The sequence below is a fragment of the Myxine glutinosa genome, chromosome 2 (genome assembly GCF_964187855.1).
Source record: "Myxine glutinosa chromosome 2, kmMyxGlut1.1, whole genome shotgun sequence".
Classification (NCBI taxonomy): Eukaryota; Metazoa; Chordata; class Myxini; order Myxiniformes; family Myxinidae; genus Myxine; species Myxine glutinosa.
In genome coordinates, this window is record NC_136262.1 from 244,417,850 (window position 1) to 244,425,766 (window position 7,917).

Genomic DNA, 7,917 nt, shown 5'->3' on the forward strand with positions numbered 1-7,917 from the left:
GGGTGACGTCGCGATACCAAGCACGCGAAAAATCTTTTCGCGCCAAACACTTTCGCGCCAAACACAGCCCTACTCACCTTCGGGATTCTCCTCTCCTTCCGCACCTGCAAACTTTCATTTTGGTTAGGCAGCGCAACATTACAATGCGAATGCAAACTTTGAGTACAAATCCATTTCTTTCTACGCTTTCATTTCTGCTTCTGCCGTCTCTTCGTCCCCAATTTCCACTATAATTTTTTCATTTTCTTTTTCCTCGACGACCGCCGGTGCTAATAAAATTTCCTCTTCTAATTCGGCGGCCGTCGGCTTTTCCACACCCCGAGTCGCGATTTCTATACCGGTCCACTTAACTGCGCTTTGCTCCACCTCGCTTTCCACGCGTTCCTCACGTTGCGCTACCCCGTCGCGCACCAACGCGACCTTCCCGCTAAACTTGCGCCTTATGTCCTTCCCCATCTTTTTTATTTGGCCACCTATTCTGTTTCCAAACCCTGTTAACCCGTCTTTCATTTCTTTCATTTGGCCACCCATTCTTTCGGTCAACTCGCCTCTGCTACCCCTTACCTCGTCCCTTATTTATTTCATTTCTGCCCTTGATTTGAACCTCTCCATCTTTATGGATGCCTGTATCTGCGCCATGAAGGCCTGTATATCTATCACCCCCACTTGCGCAGCGGGCGCGGCCCTCGTCGCCATGTGCGAGGCGCTGCCATTTTCTTGGCCTGCCACCCCTACTGCTGCACCCTCATCAATGCTCTCCTCTTCTTCCCATTCTTTCCGGGGGTCCTGGGTTATCGATTCCAATTCCTCTACCTCCTCATCTTCTACCCCCACCGGCATCCGACCGTCTTGGATATCCATGGCACGATTAAATTTGGATTTTTAACTAAATTTCGGCCGCTCGTAATTTTGAGTGTGTTAGGCGCACTTTGGGTCCAATCCCACTCCTGACACCAATTGTTGCGGCCAATATGCACAATTGGTGTCCAAAATTTGGTCTAACAAAAATTTAGTCCCAGGTTCCAAATCCCACCCCTGACACCAATTGTTGCGGATCTCCTAGGCGGCGTTGGTACTTAGGTAATAGGAATTCAGCCTACAACCCTATTTAACGCCGTCCGGAAGGAACGTCATAGCCCCGGATCCCGTCGGTTGTCAAAGACAAGGGGACTAACCCCCCCTTGGTAAGGGGAGAAGGCCGACCAGGAGATCCGCAACAATCTATATATATATATACAGCAATACCCCGTTTTACGCCATTTCGACCTATGTCAAATCTGACTTTACGCCACTCTTGTAGAGTAAATTTCAGTTCAGCGAACGTCATTATGTGTGACTTTACGTCACTCCTACATCATAATAGGAGGACGTGAAAAAAAAATATTAAAAATAAATAAAATAGTACATAAAAATTAACAATAAAAGAAGCTACAAAACAATTTTAGATAGAATAAAAAGCACATAAAAAAAAAAATGTATGTACAGTATACGTACGCATAGCTGCTGGTTCTCATTCAAAACAAAAGCGACGCCATATGCATTTTGTCCTGTGCTGCGGTCACGTGCTTGCTTTGCCTTGCGCTGTTAGTTTTGTGATTATTCCTTCACTGTGTAAAACAACCAACGCAACGTGGCAACGGCGAAACATGACGATGATGCTGGCTCGGACGACTGTCCTCGGCAGACGTCACGTCACTGTGCAGAGTGTGCAGTGTCCGCGACGAGGTCAGGCCCCAGGGCCCATGGCCCATGTGAAACGAACAACCTCGAGGTGAGCCTCGTCAGGCACATCGCCGGCATCCGGCGTCGACGAACCGATCGACGTGTGCATGTGCACATGTGCATGGATTTGCAAATGCCTGCCTGTACATCATCGTTTCTGCGTATATCGCATCGTCCAAAAAAAAAAGAAGCACGCAACTTCGGCCGCTCGAGGAAAGACGGGGCACGTCTACGACTAGGAGGCGAACGGCGATCCTCGGGGCGGCCGGGTTCGCGGAACCCTGAGCTCGTTTGTTCGTCACAGACAACATGACATGACCACCGGTGAAACTGCTCGGACACGTTGGGTAAAGCACGCCGTGGTGAAGCGGGCCGCGGAGCCACTCAGCACACAAGCCCGCTCACGGTCGACACGTCCGTGCCGGTCACCCCGTTCGAGGAGAAGACCCGACCGATAGAAAACAACGGAGGGACTCCCGATGGGGAGAGGCAAAGATTCAGGGCGAAGCCGCAGCCTCCTCCAGTTATTTACTCTAGTTTTACGGTGTTTGTCTTCATTTTAAGGCATTTTTAAGGCATTACGCCCGGTTTACGTCAAAAACCGAGTTACGTCACGGCATATGGAACTAATTATTGACGTAGGCCGGGGTATTGCTGTATGTATGTATATATATATATATATATATATATATATATATATATATATATATATATATATATATATATATATATATATATATATATATATTGTTGCGGAGATGAGGACTGTATATTTTTTGATTGTGTATTATTATTATTATTGTTTATTCTGCGCCCCCCTGCCTCCGGAGCTGTGTAAAGGTGAAAGGGCATCCCATAATTAGTCCACAAGCATACACGTCAGCCAAATAATAGAATACCTCTATTTGATAGTTATCTCTTATTATGTGTTTTTAGAGTAAGGCTGTGTCTCCCATTAATTGAAATACTCCATTGCACCAGTGAAAGAGATAGATTCCCTTCATTCCCACTCCCCAACACTTCCATTCCCCCCTTTCCGTCAATTGCAATTCGCATTGCCAACTGCATGTTGGGCGGTTTTCCCTTCATCCGCCATTGACCACGAGGCAGGGTTGGGGGAAGGAAGGCGGGTCCCCACCTCGTCAGAGAGGGGAGGAGTGAGCCAGCCCCACTCGACCAACCATGAACAAGGGGTTTGGCTTGAGAGGGCGGGGAGAGAACGTTTGGGGGAGGTTCGAAAAGGTTAAGGGGCGGGGCCTATATAACCCACGGCGGGGGTGTTCCCAGGAGAGATGCACTTTGAGTTGGTCTGAGTTGGTTGAGAGTCGGTCGTCAAGTGGAGAGTGGTGAAGAGTCAGTCAGTGGAGTCGGTTGCCAGAGAGAGTTGGTCACAAAGAGTTGGTCGTAAAGAGAGAGAAAGAGTCCTGAAGCTTGTGAGGGAAGGAGAGAGAACCCGTCACACCAAGGCTCCCCAAGCTCCGCGTTGGCTCCACCAAGCGTTCACCTCCACCAAGGCTCCACCAAGCTCCGCGTTGGCTCCACCAAGCGTTCACCTCCAGCCATCCACCTCCTGCCATTCCTGTCATTCCCCGCGTGAGTCTGTCTTTTGTTTGTTCTGTCCCTGGGTATTTAATTAAGTCTGTAGGTAAGCTAATATTTGCACTGTGTCACCTGCGTCTTATGTGTTGTAAATAAACCTTGATTGCTCCTTTTTGCTTGTGTAAATAATAAATCCAATTGCTCTTCTGTCCGTCTATTCGTTTTATTCCTTTTCCTCTTTGCATTCGTCGTTTTAGTCTTTTCCCCTCATTGAGCAGCTGCGGTGCGATCCGGCCAAAGTTCTGGGTGAATCGGGTGAGTCAGGGATCCTGTTAGGTCGCGGTAATATACCACCGCTCGGTCATCATAACATCTGTCCACGATCTATAACAATATATATATATACAGTCACGTGAAAAAGTAAGTACACCCCATGTAAAGTGTTGACTTTTTCAACATATTTCAACATACAGCTATTTGATCTTCATTTCAACAATATTTACAGATAAAGGTGATATAATATAACAAATATCATGAAACATTTACATTTTGTAGTCCATTGTATAATTTAAATAAACATAAATGCAAATTTCGCATGTGGAAAAAGTAAGTACACCCTTGGCTCCAATAGGTGGTATTGCCCCCTTTGGCAGAAACAACCTCAAGTCGGTGTTTCTTATAACTGTCGACCAGACTCTGACATCGACTGGGAGAAATTTTTGCCCACTCCTCCACGCAGAATTCTTTCAGCTGTGCGATCGATATTTGAGGGGTTTCTTGCATGCACAGGTCGTTTCAAATCCCCGCACAACATCTTGATGGGATTTAGATCCGGGCTTTGACTTGGCCATTCCAGAACCCTCCATTTCTTTCTTTTCAGCCATTCCTTGGGGGATTTACTGGTATGTTTAGGGTCATTGTCATGTTGCAAGGTCCACCTTCGGTTGAGCTTCAACGTTACGACAGATGGCCTCACATTATCCTCAAGCACCCTCTGGTACAATGAAGAATTCATAGTGGATTCTATGATGGTGAGCTTTCCAGGCCCTGATGCAGCAAAACTGCCCCAAACCATAATATTTCCACCACCATGCTTTACAGTTGGTATCAGGTTCTTGTGGTCAAATGCTGTCTTTGGTTTTCGCCAAACATGTCTTCTGGTACTGTGGCCAAATAGCTCTACCTTTGACTCATCTGTCCAGAGCACATTGTTCCAGAAGTGCTGGTCTTTGCCTTGGTGTTCATTGGCAAACTTTAGTCTTGCCCTGATGTTCTTTCTGGACAGCAAAGGTTTCCTCCTGGCACACCACCCATGGAGATCAAATTTGTGCAGCCTCTTTCTAATGGTAGACTCGTGCACTTTGACATCAACAGTGGTAAGAGCTACCTGTAGGTCTTGTGATGACATTCTGGGGTTCTTAGAGACTTCTTTCAGCATCTTGCGGTCTACTCTTGGGCTGAACTTACTGGGGCGGCCTGGCCTGAACAAGTTGGCAGTTGTTTGGAATCTTCTCCACTTGTAGATGATCTTCCGGACAGTCGAATGATTGATTTCAAATTGTTTGGAGATCTTTTTAAATCCCTTCCCAGACTCGTAGGCATCTATAACCTTCTTTCTGAAGGCCTCAGAAAGCTCTTTTGATCTAGGCATGGTGACGCCGAACTTCAACAAGAGCTTCAACACACTTCAACAACAAAGAGCAAACCAAACTAAATGTCTGAGGTTTAAATAAGACAGGTTCCTCCAAGATCCTCTGTAACGATGTTCTAATCATTTGCACTTGAGCTGGTGCACCTGATTCTAATTATAGGTATATGAAGTAGTGATAAATGTAGGGGTGTAGTTAGTTTTTCCACATACGAAATTTACATTGATGATTATTTAAATTATGCACTGGACTACAAAATGTCAATGTTTCATGATATTTGTTTATATTATATCACCTTTATCTATCAATATTGTCGAAATGAAGATCAAATAGCTGTATGCTGAAAAAGTCAAAACTTTACATGGGGTGTACTTACTTTTTCACGTGACTGTATAAAAGAAAGTTTTAGTTTGTTTGTTTGTTTGTTTGTCTGCACGCACTAATCTCCTGAACGGTGAAAGATAGGAGGAAACCTCCAACACAAAAAATGTCGGGACGGGCCCTGGGAAGGTTTTAGGCTAGGTGGCGAGTCCGGGCGAGGCCGCCTCGGCCGGGCTGCGTCCATTTTGCAATTAAAAGTTGAGCTGAATTAAAGTCGTCAATCTTCTACAGCTCCGAGTAAAAGCTGAATTAGAGTAGTAAATTCATTCAAAAAGAACCAAAAATGTCGGGACGGGCCCCGGGAAGGCTATAGGCTAGGTGGTGAAGCCGGTCGAAGCTGCCTCAGCCAGGCTGGGCCCATTTCGCAATTAAACGCTGAGCTGAATTATAGTAGTCAATGTTCTGCGGCCGCAAGTAAAAGCTAAATTATAGTAGTAAATTCATTCAAAAAGAACCCGGGCAACGCCGCGTGCTTTCGGCTAGTACATATATATATATATCTATATATATATATATATATATATATATATCTATATATATATATATATACATATATATATATATATATATCTATATATATATATATATACATATATATATATATATATATATATATATATATATATATATATATATACACAAAGAATTAAGTTAAGCACCCCCCCCGTTTTTTTACAACCTCGCACATTACAAGTTTGTTGTCGTCAAAACAGTGTAATATACCCATGATATTGCTATATTTTCTGGAGAAGTGATATTATGGTCACATAAAAACATAACAATCATGCCGTTTTCAATATTTTATTCTGAATAATTTAAGGTGAAAATTTTTGGGAATTTTAGGCATATTTTCACCTCAATTTAAGTATGGAGCTATAGGTCCATCACGGACAGTGTGGATGACGTTTATGTTTTCTAACGTACAGTCATTGTTCTGAGAAGACCTCTAGCGATCTTTGCGTCAATAACGTGTGTAGGACCCACGTGATCGGATCACTGACTCAACCCTACGTCTCATAGACCCTGTAAGCCGTCGTATGCGTTGCTGTGGCAGGTTGAACCCCCTCGAGCACGTTTGGGACATGTTGGGACGACAAATTGCGAAGATGGTCCCTCCAATAGCCAATCTGGATGAATTGGAACGTGCATTACATCGGGAATGGAACAACCTGCCACAGCAACGCATACGACGGCTTACAGGGTCTATGAGACGTAGGGTTGAGTCAGTGATCCGATCACGTGGGTCCTACACACGTTATTGACGCAAAGATCGCTAGAGGTCTTCTCAGAACAATGACTGTACGTTAGAAAACATAAACGTCATCCACACTGTCCGTGATGGACCTATAGCTCCATACTTAAATTGAGGTGAAAATATGCCTAAAATTCCCAAAAATTTTCACCTTAAATTATTCAGAATAAAATATTGAAAACGGCATGACTGTTATGTTGTTATGTGACCATAATATCACTTCTCCAGAAAATATAGCAATATCATGGGTATATTACACTGTTTTGACGACAACAAACTTGTAATGTGCGAGGTTGTAAAAAAACGGGGGGGGGGGGTGCTTAACTTAATTCTTTGTGTATATATATATATATTGTTGCGAATATGGAATTTGGCCTCCATATCCGCTTGTAAATATTCCCCTATTTTCTCCAATACTCCCCAACTTTCCCCGATCCCCCATTCCCTAGTCCCATTGCATGTAAATAACAATCAGTAGAGCCGACCTGCCCCTTATTCCCCCATTAAATGTCGTGCCCAGGTCCACCGCACCACACGTAGACAACTTTCGGACATCTTCCTAGTTATTCTTCATCTATGTCAGTTAAGGCCTCGTTTCCATTAATTATGACTCTTCGTTGCACCAGAATGTGATTATATGGCATCAGTAGTGAGTTTAGGACCTTTCCCATACCTCCTTCCATCTTCTTCCCCAACAATTACAACAACAACAGAGGAGATGGCGGCGGAGCGGGGGAGGATGCGTCCTCACACCGGCTCGATTAGCGCCATAGACCATGCGCTCCACGGGGTTACCACGAAGGGGCTCCTTGTCAGCTCCTCGTCAAGGGCGGAGCCTGGTAAACCCCCCGCACGCACCCAATGAGAAGCAACGTGCCGATTCCACGAGGCGGAGCTAACGAGCCGAGGGCGTGTCACTCCCCGCCGGATATACGCGGCCCCGCGCCGGATGTGACGAGAGATGCGCACCCAGCTTGGAGAAGGAAAGCCACCTGCGAGCGCTGAGAGAGATGCGCCCCCAGCTTGAGCAGACAAGACGCCATCCGAGCGCTGCGACCTCCCCGCATCTCTGGACCGGACCGAGTCGATTCTGACCTTTGAGCCCAGGTGCACCTGGAGCCATCGCTACCTGCCTTTCCTTGCCATCAATCCCCGTGTGAGTCAGCATTTTGTCCCGTTTATCTGTCGTCTGTTGGGAATAATATAAGATTGTGTCTAAGTGCTTGTCTTTCTATGCTGTCCCTCTTGTAGTTGTAATCTAACCTTCCGCCTTAATATAACCTCCTCCGGAGGTCTTGAGAACTGAACCCCTGGTGTCGTATTGTGTTATTGTAGTCCAGCCGGGTGTCTTCTTTTTCTTATTGAGCCAGCATC